The sequence below is a fragment of the Ursus maritimus genome, unplaced genomic scaffold, assembly GCF_017311325.1.
Source record: "Ursus maritimus isolate PB19 unplaced genomic scaffold, ASM1731132v1 scaffold_25, whole genome shotgun sequence".
NCBI lineage: Eukaryota > Metazoa > Chordata > Mammalia > Carnivora > Ursidae > Ursus > Ursus maritimus.
In genome coordinates this window covers 15,780,414-15,797,226 of record NW_024425008.1, presented here as the reverse complement: position 1 = coordinate 15,797,226, position 16,813 = coordinate 15,780,414, and positions in this window count along the sequence as shown.

Here is a 16,813-nt window from a genome sequence, read left to right as displayed (position 1 = left end):
ATTTTATTGCCTCTGTTGAAAGTGGAAGATTTCTTCCTCATGTTCTCTATTTTGTCGAATAAAACAATGGCACTAGGATTTTTACAGAGTCATAATCATTCAAGAATGTAAGGTGGGTTTTGTGGGGTCATGGTGTGTGCCTCCCTAGTGGTTTGCATGTTAAACACTTTATAATTGTCTACTAAATGCCTATAATAATGCAGTATCTTTGCGAGGTACTATTGGAAAGTACCAGCAAAGTGTAAATTTAATCCCAATATAATATGTGTGCATTTGTGTGTGCGCGGGCATGTACGCAGGTATATGTATATTTTCCCCTCCTTACCTAGAAATTCAGGAGACAATCAGTGCACTGGTTTTGGTTATTGTCTGTGATTAAAACAGTAGGTCACAGTGAGCATCTGAACAACTTTTTAAAAGCAAAGTTACAGAGAACTCCTCGAGCATTCCAATCTATCATGCCTGTGGAGAATGATGGGTTTCACCTGTTCCCCCATCCCTTTGGAACGAAAGGCTCTAGAGACGTTACTCCATGTGACAGTAAAGCTGTACTTTGGGACAAACCAAATCAAAGTCAGGCAGAAATACAGGTAGTACTTGGGGCCTGAATGATAGACCAAGTAAAAATTAATTATCAAGTAAATCTTTAGCACCCAAGCTGTCCTGCACTTGCCATCAGGAGCCCCGCGCAAGCGAAGAATTCGTTCAGTTCCGGAGGAGCAGACAAGCACATTCATACACAGATGTACAACTTATACGTGCACATGTAATCCATTTTTCTCAGTCAGCTGAACTTTCATGAATGTTAGTAAGCCAAACATCACTATGACAAGAAAGTACACCTATGGTTTTGATTGTGAAAATTCCTTTTTCTGTCAATCCCTTCCAGGAATTCTATAATTATCTGGATTAATATTCAGGCTAATTTATGCTTCTTCCTTTACTCATGCTCTCTTGCTTATTTTTTTTTCTTCTGTTTATTCTGGCCAAAATCAGAAAAAAACAAAACAAAAAACTCTGCCACCTTATCTTACCTTGAGCTACTGTAAGAAATTATCACAGGCTGGGTGGTTTAAACAACAAAAACTTACTTTCTCACATTCTGAAGGCTGAAAGTCCAAGATCAGATGGCCAGCATGGGTGAGTTCTGGTGGAGGCACTATTCCTGGTATCTAGACAGCTGCCCTCTCGTTATACCCTTGCATGATGGAGAGAAAGAGGGCTAAGGTTTTTCCTCTTCTAAGGATACTAATTCCCTCATGGGGGCTCCACTCTCAATGACTTAATTACCTCTGAAAGACCCCACCTTCAAATCCCATCTTTTTGGGGGTTGGGGTTTCAACAAATGAACTTGCAGTGCATAACCCCGCTGAACATGCCACTACCGTGGGGTCAGTCAAATTTTGCTTGTGAGGTGAAGGCCAATGCTTGCCATGCAGTCTTGGCACGTATGCATGAGTACACACAGGTGTGCTTGCAAACACGTGTGTGTGAGCACATGTTATGTGCACATGTGCCTTTTGAAGATGCTATCTTTCATCAAAGGGGAACTTACCGAATCATTGGCTCCCTTGCTGTGAAGTACTTTTTATCATTCCTTTTTTTTTTTTTAAGATTTTATTTATTTGTCAGAGAGAGAGGGAGAGAGGGAGAGAGCACAAGCAGGAGTGGCAGGCAGAGGGAGAAGCAGACTCCCCGCTGATCAGGGAGCCTGATGCAGGACTCAATCCCAGGACCCCGGGATCATGACCTGAGCCTTACCTTAGGATTCTTAACCACTAAGCAGGAAGTCACTGTTATCTGCCCCACCTAATTTACCTCACTCTCTTTGAACCAAAGGTGTATGCGTTGATCTCTCATGAAAATTAACTTCTACAAATTTGGATTAGGATTTATTTCGTGTACCAATAAGATTCAACAGAAATAAGGTTCAAGCTGTTACAAATGATAAACATAATCCTGGCTACCTACATTGATAGTTTAAAAGCACACCTATAATTTATGAAAATAGATGTAAAGCTAATGGATTAATTATGAGAGCTTACTCTATCCCAAGCATCTTTTTGTTTTATGTATATTTCATTTTAAATCTTTACAACAAACAGGTGGAATATTATTGTATCCAATTTAATAGATAAATTGTGCAGTTATAAGGATAAGCAACTTGATTAATTTTATATGGCTAGTAAGGGAAGGACTCAATATCAACCTAGGAAATATGAAACCAGAAACCAGTATTTTTTTTTAAGATTTACTTATTCAATCTTTATGGAGAGAGCACGTGAGTGTGTGGGAGCAGGGGAAGGGGAAGCAGGAGAGGGAGAGAAAGAATCTCCCCGCAAACTCCCCACTGAGCTCAGAGCCCAACAGGTGGCTAGATCCAAGGACCTGAGCTGAAATCAAGAGTCAGATGCTTAGCCTACTGAGCCACCCAGGTGCCCTAAAGAAACCACTCTTAATCAATGCGGTATCCGTTTAAGGATGGTCTAAATAATTGGTCTATCAATCTTAAAGGTTCATTAAATAATAATCTGGGTATTCAAGAATTTATTTAATGTAAGTAAGTCTACTGATACCATAAACTTCTCCATATCTAAAAAAAAAGAAGAAATAAAATAAAATATAAATATGCAGTTAATACGAATGAAATATTTCTACATAAACATAATATAATTTTAATAAATGTTAGGAATGTAAGTTTTTCTCAATAAAATATTAAAAATAGGAATAAAATATTCCTCAATAAAATATATGTCTTCTATTTCTGAAGTTCCTATTTACTTCATGGAGAAATGTAGGATATTCTTTTTAAAATAAGAATTTGAAAGGAACAGGATCTTATCACCATTACTATTGGGAAATATTTTAGCTGACATTACTATTTGTAAAAATATTTCAAATATTATATTTCTCTGTGATTATATAAAAAAAATACAAATACTTCAAACTTGCTAACCAAGCTGATTGCAAAACTAGCCTGCTAACCACAAATTTTTTCCAGAAAGCTACACAGCCAACTATATTCTCCTCTCTTAATTTAACCAAGAAATAGTTTCTATTGCTACTTGTAACACTTCACCGACACACGTGATACACTATGCTGCTTCTCCAATTATATAAAAGGAATGCTCCATAGATCCCAGGCCCTGCGTGGGGCTGAGGTTTAATGTGATATACAGACTCTCCTGTAGTGTCAAAGCAATGGAGCCTTTGCTTACAAACTACTTTCCAGTGTGAACTGGTTACTTCCTGTTCCACTGAAATATGATATAATTTATTTCTTTTGCAGGCTTGACTATTTTCACCACAATTTCCAAGAGGAATAAACATTTTTAAAAATTGATATCCTGTAAGACAAAAAAAAAAATCAACTAAGAGGATCTCTACATTAGAGAAATATGCAGAAGTAATCAAATTCCTATGAAAAATATAAAAAATTTGAGTATTAACTGTCATGATATTGATAAAACAAATAGAGAATTAGGATGATTTTATTTGAATAGATCAATTTATCTCCTAAATTATTACATATAATATTTTTATAAAATGTATTTAGAAGTATTTTCTTTACTTCTGTTTTATTGATCATTTAATTTGTCTGTGAAATCTGAGCCTATTTCTTTTATATAAGCATGGAAGACATAAGAGAAGGGGAAAGTTTTTTGACAATTTCTGTTTCTCCTATGATCTGTGATATATTTAGATTTGTTAAATGTCTATGTGTCAAAAATAATAATTTCTATTTTCTTAGGAAATAAATGATTTTATCTAGTATTCCTAATATATTTGCCCAGAGTTGGATAGAATACTCATAATTCTTTGATAATAGCCTACATTAATATTATTTTATTCTTATTAGTAATTTTTGGTGGTTTTTCTGTTTTTCATAGATCGATTTCCTAGTTGTTTTTACTGTTTTTCTCTTAAATCAGATAAATGGTTCCTAGCTTCATTTTTCCATTCTAATATTATTGGATTTCCCATTTTACCAACTTTTGCTTTTTTTTAACTAATATTTTCCATAAATTAATGTTATTGCTGTTTCTTTCCTAGCACTGAGTTAAATATAGTACTTGATTCATTTACTGTCACTTTTTCTCAGTAACGTAGGCATTTCAGGTGATGATTTTTTCTGAACACAACTTTCATTGATTTATTACATAAAATTGTGCTGTCATAACTTTATTTTTTTTAAGATTTTATTTACTTATTTGACAGAGAGAGGCAGTGAGAGAGGGAACACAAGCAGGGGGAGTGGGAGAGGGAGAAGCAGGCTTCCTGCTGAGCAGGGAGCCTGATGCGGGGCTTGATCCCAGAACGCTGGGATCATGAGAATCATGAGCTGAGCCGAAGGCAGCCACTTAACAATTGAGCCACCCAGGTGTCCCCCATTGTAATGGCTTTAGATTTGTATTCTGAGGCATGGTAGCCACTAGCCACATGTAGCTATTTAAATTTAATGTAATTAAAAGTAAAGGAAATTTAACATTTAGTTCCTTATGACATTAACCACAATAGGTATGCATATACCTGCTACACTTCTTAGTTTTGTTTCATGAGAATGAATTCATGCTATATTAATTGTAAGATTATTTTTTTTTTCCTCCTTAGTAGTTTATCAACTATGTCTTTCAATGTCATTGAAGTGTAGTGAGTGGTTCTGTGTCTGGATCCAGAGTCAGAATGTTGGTTTCAAATCCTGACTCCTTTATTTAACAGACTATTTGAGCTAGAGAGAGTGATAACATTATAAATCGAAATACGTATAAATGGAGATTCTTTAACTTTCTCATTCAGCTGTTGGTGAGGATTAAATGTGGTACAACATATGCAGAACGTTGTGTATTTCCAGTTAACTGATAATTGCTCAATTAAGTTTAACTTCACAATTATTACTATTTGCCAGGTAGGTTTTCCTCCGTTTGTAACAAGTGCAGGGTATTCTATATAAATGTAACTCACTCTGCCCTTTACTTACAAGCTTTCACTCTTGAATACAATGTCGCTAGAATTCTTGACGTGAATTTTTAAGAATCTCTCTAGGTTGTTACATGATATTAAAATTGTTGGGTATATAGACACATGTGTATAGACATGTATATACATGTATATGTATATATTTATACATATAACCACCTCTGCCTGTGTGCAAGTGTGTGTGTGTGTGTGTGTGTGTGTGTGTATACACATATATACCCATGTTGGTTATAAAGGAATGCTGATAATAATTTTGATTAAACTGGTGGTCCTCAAACTTCCTCTTTCTGCACTGTGAGTGCATGAGGACATTCTATGAGGTATACAATTGTGGAAAACATATTCTGATTAACGGGCATACTTGCTTTTCCAAAATTGATCTGATTGAGAATGGGCCTGCACTGAGTGCTGACATTATCTTGTCCCTCCTGTGGCAGAGCAACAAAGATGGAAGTTTATTGAATACACAGCAAGAAAGCAGCTGTCTGCCATGAGGAAGTGGGTGTGGAATACACCACAAGGGAGTGGTGGGCAGGACAGCTGAGGGGAGACTGAAGAGAGACTGTGGTAGTGGGAGGAGGCTGTTTTTAAGGAGGGAAGGTGAGGGGGTATGGCTACATATGGAATTTTCCCTTTTTTGGTAAATGTGTTTACCATTTGTAGGTGGCCCATTGGTAAATTAGGACCTTTGCATATTTTGCAGTGGGTCTCCTGATGGGCATGTCTGTATTCAGCCAGGGGGTCACTGTGGCCCTTTTCTACATTCCATAGTTCAAGCCTGTTTACCTAAAGGGACATCTACACCTCCTTTCTTTTAAAAGTCTTTTCTTCCCTTTAAAAAAGAAAGATATATCTACCCCCATCTCGCAATTTACCATGGTAAATTGTCTAAGAATATGAAAGCTTCCATGCCAAACAAAAAGATAATTTTAAATTTGCTAATTATATTTCAAATTATTTTATCACAAGTTGTAATATACTTAGTGTTTTTTTTTATTAAATGCTATAGATACTAAAAGATAACCCAATCCAAAAGATTTAAAAAAAATATTTACCCTTATGTTAGGAGAAATTAAAACAAACAAATTTCACTATACACATATGCAGATATTTATACATACACACATTTTCTGTTACTGTTACAGAGACATGACAGAGTTATCAAAAGACTAAGCATGATAATATATTATACTGTATAAAATTATTCAGGGAAAGTGGAATGGAAATACATTGTCAAGAAGATAAACTAACATTCTAATAATAAAAGCAAAACTTCTTAATGTATTTTTAAATAGATGATGATACATGATTTATATATATATATGTATATATATGTATATATATATATTCAACCAGTAAAATAATAACTATTTTATTTTAAAACTTCAAATTTATATCTGAAATTATGATCTTTGTAATTTACACAACAATTTTGGGCATGTATTTAAAATGTATGAGGAGATACTTATATCTCCCAAGATTCTTTTAGGGCTACATGTGCAAAACCTATAAATACCAGTTTTTATTTTTTAAGGCTTTTATTTATTTATTTGACAGAGAGAGATAGAATACAAGTGGGGTGGGGGGCAGCAGAGGCAGAGGGAGAAGGAGGCTCCCCCCGCTGAGCAGGGAGCCCTACGTGGAACTCAATCCTAGGACCCTAGGATCATAACCTGAGCTGAAGACAGACAATTAACCGACTGAGCCACCGAGTTTTTAAAAAATATTGTGGTTGTCCAAAGTACCTTTCAAGCTCATTGATGGCTGGAGTTTTCTAAGTTAAGTATAATAAAGAGAAGTCGTGAATTTGGAGTTGAGGGTGCATCTCCCACTAAATTACACTTATTAATTACATGGCCAGCAAGCATCATGGTGTAGTAAGTTAGAATGTCCTTTAGGTTCCCCGGAAAGGAGCAGGCAAGCAATCCAAGTATCTCTTTCACTCCAGGCTAACATGTTATTTAGTTAGCTTGTATTTTTTGTTTGTTTTACTTCCTGTCCTTTATAGATATTTGAGGCTTATTCAGGGAGAACCACCCACCCTACGTAGAAAGTCTTTAACTGTTTTGATGATTCTCTGTGGTTCAATCATGATTTCTGTGCTTCTTCCCTCTGAGTTTTAAAGTTCTCAATGGACAGAAAAACTCTCACCTTTGAAGAAACCCACTGCTGTCTGCTTTGGTAATGTTTTCTTCACTATGGTTTCTCCATAAACTAATCTTATGGTCTATTCTTTCTTAGAGAAATGCCTCACAATTCATGGCCCATGTATTTTTCCTTGGCATTTATAACTTTCAGTCTCCTCTGTTTCATCCTCAAGCTTCTCTTTTAGTAGTAATTCCAACACAATTTGAGAAAGTAGAAATATCTCTAGTCAAAGTGTTGAACTTGTAATTTCTGACATTTTCCATAAAATATTTTCAACATGCATCTAGCTTGGAGGCTTATAGGAAATTTTACAGTTTTTATTTGGTTAATACAAGCTACTTTAAAAGTAGATTTTTGGCAGGGCACCAGGGTGGCGCAGTTGAATAAGTGTCCAACTCTTGGTTTTAGTTCAGGTCAGGATCTCAGGGTCCTGAGATCAAGCCCCACCTTGGGCTCTGAGCTCAGCGCTGAGTCTGCTTGTCCCTCTCCCTCTGCTCCTCCCTGCTTTTGCACTCTTTCTCTCTCAAATAAGTAAATAAAAAATCCTTTAAAAAAAAAGTAGATTTTTTTATGTGTTTTGCATCATCCCAATAATCTTTATATTTTCTTTATACATTGTTTTAAATTGTGGCATATACTGTTTTTTGCATGTAAAACTATCAGAATGGCTATGTTGACTATATTGACTCACTAGCTAGGTCAGCTTCCAAGAACTATCAAGGATAAATTTAATAAAATTCATTATTTTGCCTTCATATTTTCTAAAACTGAACTGGTTTAGTTTCTATATACAGTTGCTTTAGTATCATATACACATTTAAAATGGTTATTTCTGCTCAATCTGATAAGCTAACAACAGTATAAATGTCATATTCCCCTTTCTCAGAAGGAGTTTTAGCATAAAAAGCAATTGCATATGCAAACGATTATTGGGAGCATTTTTCATGTGCACCTACCAAATAATGTGAATGTGGTTATTGGAAAGATATGTGAACATGGCAATTTACAAGTATATACTTAAAGGGACTATTAGTGCTCATTTGACCTATAACTGAGTTCCCAAATTCTGTCTTTACTCAAAAGTAAGTAACGCGATGTCTGAACAAGTCTCATGGTGTGATCTTATAAAATGGAGGGCTCTGAAATGCAAACTTCTCAGGTTATACAATTTATTAAAATGGAAGTAATTTAAAACAGTCTGTTTCTTGTTAGTCTTCAAATATGCAAATAAGAAAGGCCATTTGATTTATTCATTTTTATTTATGCCATTTCCAGATGGGAATATAACTACTCATTGTGAATTCATTCCCACTTCCAAGCCTCTTGACTTTGCATCTTAGCTTTTGAAAACAAATTGATGCCTAAATATTACAAATTGAATTTTAACTATTGCAACGAATCCCAGCCCAAGATGGTATAAATTTAAAATCTCAACAACGAAGTATTGTTGTCAAGTTATTGCCTTGTGAAGCTTAGCCTTAGGTTTTTAATGATACCTACATCAAGAAATTCATAATGAATTCAAATAAATGTATTCATAGAAGGAGAAGGAATTGTATTTCATATATTCTCACATTTCACCTTGAATTGGAAAAGACTCCATGACTTTTTGCATTGCTAAAACGAAATTGCTCTTTTGCTTGTTTGTTTGTTTAATGGAACATCTTCATTTCTCATCAAAGAAGAGGTACCTAATTTTCACAATTAGAGGAATTTTCCAGATAAGAATCTTTTTTTTTTTTTTTTGTAGAGCTGACTTCCCAGATAGTTATACTAATATAAATGAGCTCTCTGTATAAAATTAACCACACTCCAGGATTAGAGTGGACACTAGGAGATTAGAGGATATTATGTCATTTGTACTTTTTTTCCCCCCAAATCAGTTATCTAAGCCTAATATGAAGGAGTCAGATTGTGTTTAGCAATTATGGTTCTTTAGGACAGTAAGAGAAGCACTACTTCTGCTAAATCTATTCATTTATTTATCTAAAATTATTAAGCATTTTCTAAATGTCAAAAGCTATTTCTTATCTCTATTTTAATAATATAGAACATGAAGATTTGTACGGAACACAAACAGATGCTCCCTGCTACCCATTGTTCACAACCTCATTCGCAGCCAGACTTCTTGAAAATTGTCTTTGTTTGGTATCTTTACCTCATATATATTGTGCATCCTGGAAATTATAGTGAAAATGTTTCAAAAAAAAAAAAAAAGGACTCAAAAGTAACAAAAGGTCAATTAAAGATAAAGGTCAAAATGGATGTTGCTCATGTCAGGTAATGTCAGTAGGCTGGTAATGGGTTGTTTGTGGTAGTTCAGTGAATAACAATGTTAAATACTATCCAGCCATCCTATTTCCCTATTATCCTAAAACAACTTCTTGCTCATTTTTTTATTTAGCATAGGACATTTTTGAGATCAAAAAACAGTAATTGAGCAAGTCACCAAATTAGAGCCAGTACCATGTGTTTGAGCTAGAACATAAACCCATCTCTGGGAAATACATTGTTACTGACATATTCAGCCTGATTGAAAGTGATTCTGTACTTGTGGCCTGGCATCCTCAGAACATATTCCCATGTATTTTCTCCATATTTTTGCCAATATAAATGAGCAAAAGTTTGCGGTTGTTTAGTTGTTAAGCTTTCTCCTCTAAAGTTAGACTTTGAGATCCTGCTTTCTATCAAACTGGGATATAACTCTTTTTATAGGTCTGGAGGCAATGGGAAATGACTTGAGGACATTTGGCTAACCCAATGCAAGGCAACCGTTCAGGCAGATAAGTCCTCCAAAATGGTACAATGGTAAATCAATGTATTCCTCTTCAATTACATTTTTGTGATATGTGGAAAAAGTTGTCATTTGCATTCTCATTTAAAGTTCTATATTTCTTTCTTTAAATATATCCCCTTTATGAAATAGTAACAGAATGTGAGGAAGAAGGCAGTGCAGATCCCCGTAATATTCAGAATTGGAAAGAGGTTTTGAAAGAATTGTGATATTTTTCAGTACACTGTGCTATTTTATACTGCACTTATAAAACATTTTATGCACTATAAATATTTTGTAACTTTGATTTGCTTTTTTTTTTTTACGGACTATGCAGAACTATTTTATCAAGAAAGCAACAGAATTAATATCTGATTTGATACCTCCCAAACTCTACTTTTATGATGATTTATTATAATTTTTCTGAAAATGGCATATCGTTAGTTTTAAAATGAAAGTCATTTAAGAAATGAGCTTAATATACTTTTTTTTTTTTTCGCCCTAACAAGGCAGAAACATACCTTTGGCAACAAAAGGATAAAACTGTAAAGTCACTTGGAAATAAAGAAGAAAAAGTCTTGAAAATTATGGTGTAGGAGATTAAGTTCCAATGTCTTAGAGTTTCCCAACCTTTCACTTACTCATAACAGTGCCTGGACATTTACTGGGCATTCCATACTGTTGCAGTTAGTGTAAAGCATGAAATCGGCTATAACACCTGGCTAAAATGTAAGACACTGGCCGCTAAGGGCAGGGAAGGTTTCAGAGAAGGGCGTAGGCCTTTGGAATGCAGAAGCCTATGTGACCTCTCTGCCCTTGGAATGCAGAGGGGAGATGCCTTCCCAAAACTTTCCGAGCCCAAACAGCAGTCCTGTGCTCTAAGAGATGTAGCCATTGTCCCTTAGGCTGTGTTTAGCAGAACTCATAGAACACGCCCAAATTAGCATATCGTGTCTTTCCCTGTAAACAGATCCTACCAGTTTCAGTAAGACCCCTTCTCACACATCATGTGTTTTAAACAGTGATAAGGATTTGTGATTATCCTAAAGGACCAATAAAAGCAGGAGCAAAGACAAGAAAACGGTCCTCGCCTCTGAGCGTTGACCCCCTTGCCTTCTCCTCTCTTTCACAGCAAAGTTTGTGGTAATCTTTCCTCTGTTGGTACAGGGTGCAGGGATTGCTGGCCGTTCCCTGCACCATACAAAATAATGTCAATTTTCATTTATAACTTGATAATGCTGCTTTAGATAGTGACCTGCCTTTATCTTGATAGTAGTAATAGACTATTTTTACAGTGACTTGTTGCTAGTTTTTATTCTATGTCATTCATTTGTCTTCCCTGGAAGAATGGAAATGCAGCACAGGTGCTGTCTTCCGTAATAATCACTCTTTTTCATTCTTGGCATTGAATACTAATATTGCTTACCACTGGGACTTAAGGTTTGAATTTTGTAGATCAGGTATGCTGATCTTTTAATCCCATTCTTTAGACTGTTCTCTAAGGCAATACTGAGGCCAATACATAGCTTTCACTCTGGAGCATTTACAATTCTACTGAAATTATTTAACATGATAAATTAAAACACTAATCTTAATAGTGTCTTACCGTTTCAGTGTCAAAATTTAGATCCATTTGATAATTTAAAATATTATTTCATATCATCCATGTGGTCCTGGAAATACTATTTTCTACAGCTCTCCTTTCCTCTGGAACCATTCTTACTATAAATCCATAGTTTTCAGGGGAGGCTATGTACCTGCCCCCCTGACCTGAATGAAAGTATAAGAGTGAACGTATAAACACAGTTCAACATTGATTGAGGGACACCTATTGATTACAGACGGGCATCACAGAGAACTGTGAATCAGCTGAAATCTCTACCACCACGCAGCTTTAAATCTAGTGAAGAGGAATAGAGTGTGCTAGCGTAACGTAGGAAAGAACTGAGATCAGGTCTATGGAAGGAGAAATTGATTCAGATAAGGGAGTGCTTTCAGATAACTTGGGGGGATGAAAAGAAAGAAGATACTGTGTTAAACAGACTTATTGAGTATAGGCAGGATAGGATCCCTGCCTTCGAAAAGCATATGTAGTTGTGTCTAAATATTTCTTTTTTTTTTTTTTTGCTTAATTGAAATAACAATTAAAATTGATGTAGGTATTCCCAATGCTTCACCGGCATAAGAACAATATCAGAAAAGAATTTCAGTTTTTGAGTTAAAGGGAGCAATAAGTTCTTGAGGGAAATGTTCCCGTATCTACAAAGTCCTAGTCCTGGGAAGCATGTGAACTGGCACACTGAGTCAGTGTGACATTTACATTGGGTACTTCAAATCCACCTTAGCCTTCGTCTTTGAGGTTGTGTCATGGGAAAATAAAATAATCAATATGATACTGCAATGGGTAGAATAAAAGCCTGGGAGAAATACAGTAGTGTTGTACTTAAGCAATGCTGTTCAACATGCTGATCGAGAAGCCATTGGTAGGGGGCAGCTGAATGGCTCAGTCGGATAAGCATCTGCCTTTGGCTCAGGTCATGATCTCAGGGTCCTGGGATGGAGCCCCATGTCCAGCTCTCTGCTCAGCAGGGAGCCTGCTTCTCCCTCCGCCTTCCGCTCCCCCTGCATGCACACGCGTGAGCGAGCTCTCTCTGTGTCAGATAAATAAAATCTTAAAAAAAAAAAAGCCATGGGTAATTTGGTACTTTTATATGGTATTATCATTGATGGAGAGAGTAAGTAAGCAAGGCTCAGCTTTCTCTGTAAAGCAGCATGTTAGTGAGATAGATTTTTACCATAGTGTTTATTCAATAAGCCTTAATTAAACCCCTCCTATAATCCAGACAGATATGTGATAAATGGGTAAAGAGATAAATGCACTACAACAGAGTGATAGTACTAATAAAAGGGACATATCCTCTTTGTGAAGCCAATCAACTTGTGTATCCCTAAGCAGCACTTGCTATGTAAACAGAATGTTCTAGAAGTGTATGTGTGTAGCTTCTATGTAGTTCCTCCCATGTCCCATGTGACATTAATTGTCATAACTCACGACTACTTTCTGAATCATGGAGATGGTCTTAATATTGCAAAACTTCTACTTTATGCATACAAGTGATGAGTGGTACAGGGGAAGACCTTTTCTCTAGCCTGGGAAGGGAATTAATCGACTTATTAATAGCAAACTTAAGAAAAGTGAACTTACTGAAATAAATTTAATTAAATGCTAGACAGAGTAAAAATTTTGGTGATGAGTCTTCTGGAAAGGTAATCAGTATCTAATTAATAACTTTCAGATAATATCCAATAATTTGATTACTTTAGGTCTGCAGAGTTAAGAAATCTTAAGAAGGAGGTCAAGAAGTACACTGTGTACTATAAAATTATAGTTACTGGCACAGCACCACATAATCAGGCACTAAATAAATATTTCTAGATAGGAAGTTGATAGGATTGTGACTGCCTAATATGGTTATTTATTAAATGAGGAAGTGGAAATGTGAAAAAAGCAGGTTCATATCTGGTTTAAATCCATTTTCCTTTGTTCAGGCTCAACTGAAAGCTCTTGAATAATATAGTTAGTAATCAAAAGCTGAATGCAGGCTTGATTATTCAGACAATTTAGAGCTTTGTCAATCCTCTTAAAGAACTCTCTGATGTGATCATGAAATGCAATCCAATGTACAAAGTTAAATATAAATAGGATATGTTTACAGGTATAAAAATATGACAGTGTCTTGATCGGGGGCTATTTACATGACTGTGTTTGCTTTTTGAAAATTAATCAAGCTACATGCTTATGATTTCTGCACTTTTTTGTATGTATACTGTACTTCAAAAAAGGTTTTGTTAAAAACATTATGTGCTATTCGTTGTCCATGATTATAATATATTCTCTAGTTATTGTTGAATAAAACTGACTTCAGGGACATTATATCAGAGATAAGAAAAAGTGTATTGAAATAAAACATAAACAGACAGAAATCAAGATGTGAAGGATGATGTATATGAAAAAAAGTTTTGATTAGACAGTTTGGGGGCTTTAAAAACATTTTAAGTTTGCCAGGCCTGTTTCTTTATGGGCAAGCCTTTCTTCTTTATATGCCTGTAACTGTCTACTTGCTTCTAATGTCTATAATCTTCAGTAAACATTTTAGTCAGCATTACATGTATAAGCAGGGGACATCATTTGCCTGTTGGTGGTTCTTGTTAAATTAAAAGGAAAGTAATATAGTGACATACTGGCTTGCCAGTCATATATTCTGAATTTTGACCTATATCTAATGCTAAATAGATGTATAATCTTGCAATCAAAAATTCACATTCCTGGAACTATAATTAGGTCACCTATAAAGAGGAGGAGGATTTATAAAACCTCTGCCATGTTTGAATATTTTGTTATTATATTCTAAAAAAATCTTCTAAAGCAAAGGCTTTGATTACTGATCAAACAATATTGAGTTTTTCTATGATTTTTTTGTAAATACACACACACATTTGATGCATATATTTCTAAAGAATTGAGAGATCAATAAATGAGGTTATTGTGTTCTTTGAAAATCGAGGAATCTTCCACCAGTGACCTTCTTAAGCATATTAAGTGTTTTGGATCATGGAGTAACTATAACCTGTATGTTAAATCTGCTTTATTTTAAGCTATACATATGAAAACCTGTCTCTTTTTTTTCATGTTATCTGCCTTGGATTAAGAAATTATTCCTAATACTGACTACAGTGACATTTAGGGTCATCCGCTAATTTTCTTTTTTTTTTAATATTGTTTTTATTCCAAGAATAAATGGATACTAATTTAAATTTGAAACTAGTGATAGAAGAGCAATTAAAAAAACAAAAAAACAAAAACCAGAGACAGAGAACGTTTGCCAGTAGTCCATGAAAATATTTGAATCCTCTCTGGATTCATTCACTTGCGATTTAAGCATGGCCTGTTTTTTATTATTACTGTAATTTCTCATATTTTATTCATAGAGATATCTAATATTATCTGAGTTCACGTATCCTTTTAGTTACCCAGGTATACTAATACACATTTGTCCTGACATATGGTGGACACAATATAAGTTAAGTTTTAGGATTCATCATGGAAATTAGGAGGTCAGAAACAATATGCTCATTTCATTAGATAACTGAGTATGCATTTACTTAGAGAAAAATGCTTTTGTTCCCTTTTTGGAACAAAGATTTGAATATTAAAATTCAGATATGTTAAAATTATGTCCACATTGGTGGGGAGGGAGTTGTTTAAGCAATACTAATGAAGCCATGGTGTGGGGAGGCCTTTAGAGGGAACACAACGTGTCTGAAAGAAAAAGAATCAAATTCTTCTGAAATAGTACCCTAACTCTTCCTTCTCTAATCCTGTGGTAGATCTCCGGCTTTCTCTAACAGCTGTCTCCCCAGTAGAATTACTTCAGGTGGAAACCAAGACTATAGGTCCAGAATTCCCTTCATATCTTACCTTTCTTCTGAGATGGACTCTTTGCTTCAGATCTGTTAAAGTTCTCCTCCCTCCCTTGGATTTAAGGAATCAGAAAAGCAGTATTGAAGGGAGGAACTGCAGTCCCTGTTGAGTACTCAGGAAATGGGTATTATTTGGCTCTCCATCTAGGAATGGTACATGGTATCAGGATGAATATAAACTAGACACTCTGAAGTGCTGGTATCCAAAGTAAGGAAGTTTTCAGAAATCAATTGGCTCATAGAAAAGTGGTGATGATTCATTATTGGTTTCTACAAGTGTCCATGTGGGCATAGAAGGAATAAAGTAGGAATTGCATACAGGGCCATGATGTCCAGTTAACTTTCAAGGGTTAGAAGGGTTGAACTTCTTCCTTAGAACAATCATTCTGTGGCCTGAGTTCAGATGTCACAAGTGGTGGCAGGTGGCAGAGTGGCACTCCTGATGAAGGAGAAATTGAACACCCTACAAACCAGATTCAGTGTTTGAGATCGTTAAGGTACTGAGTTAGATTACACAGTAGACCAGATTCAGTATGTTGGGTAGGAACTGGTGGCCAGGCCAGTCAGGGCACAAGAATAATGTGGAAATACTATATAATATACATATATATTATAATATATTATTAATATATTGTAACATATTAATATATATTATAATATACATATATAAAATATAAATATGCATATATTATAATATATTATATATAATATAATATTATATTATAATAATTATATTATATATAATTATATATTATATTGTATATGATATAATAATTATATATAATATATAATATGTGATATTAGTATAATATGTATTTTATATATTTTATATATATCTGTATATATATAAAATACCAGTTTTTAATACCACCCAGTCTCACATTATAAGCTTTCTTAGTGAGCTGCCACACCCTGGGCCCATTTCCCATCATTCCTTCTCACTTGCCCTCATCCAATGTGGGCCTGGAGCCCCCTGAATTCCAACTGAACGAAGACTTGTTTTCTGTGCACACTGAACTGTCTGAACAGTTGGAAAAAGATGATAAGCTCCATTTGAAGGCATTATTAAAATGAACATTTTATTAGAGAGTTGAATCTTTAGGCCAGGAAGTCAGGAGAAAGATGTCAGCTAAGGTTGACTTGATTAGTCTCCATGAATTGAAGTAGTTAAAAAAATGGAAGTAAATGAGTTCTCATAGGTCTGTAGATTGTGGGACAGGAAGATAAATAATTCACCTCATCATTTTCTCCCTATGGCTATGTTAGATTTCAATCTGTGGCCAATTCAAAAGAATAAGCCAAATTTCATTGAAACATTATCATCAATCCAGCTGGGAAAAATATGAAGCCAGATTCTTTTTTAAGTTATTAGAATCTCATTTCAATCTTCAAACAGAATGTGGGGAAAGCCAATGGCTGCTAACACTTCCACCA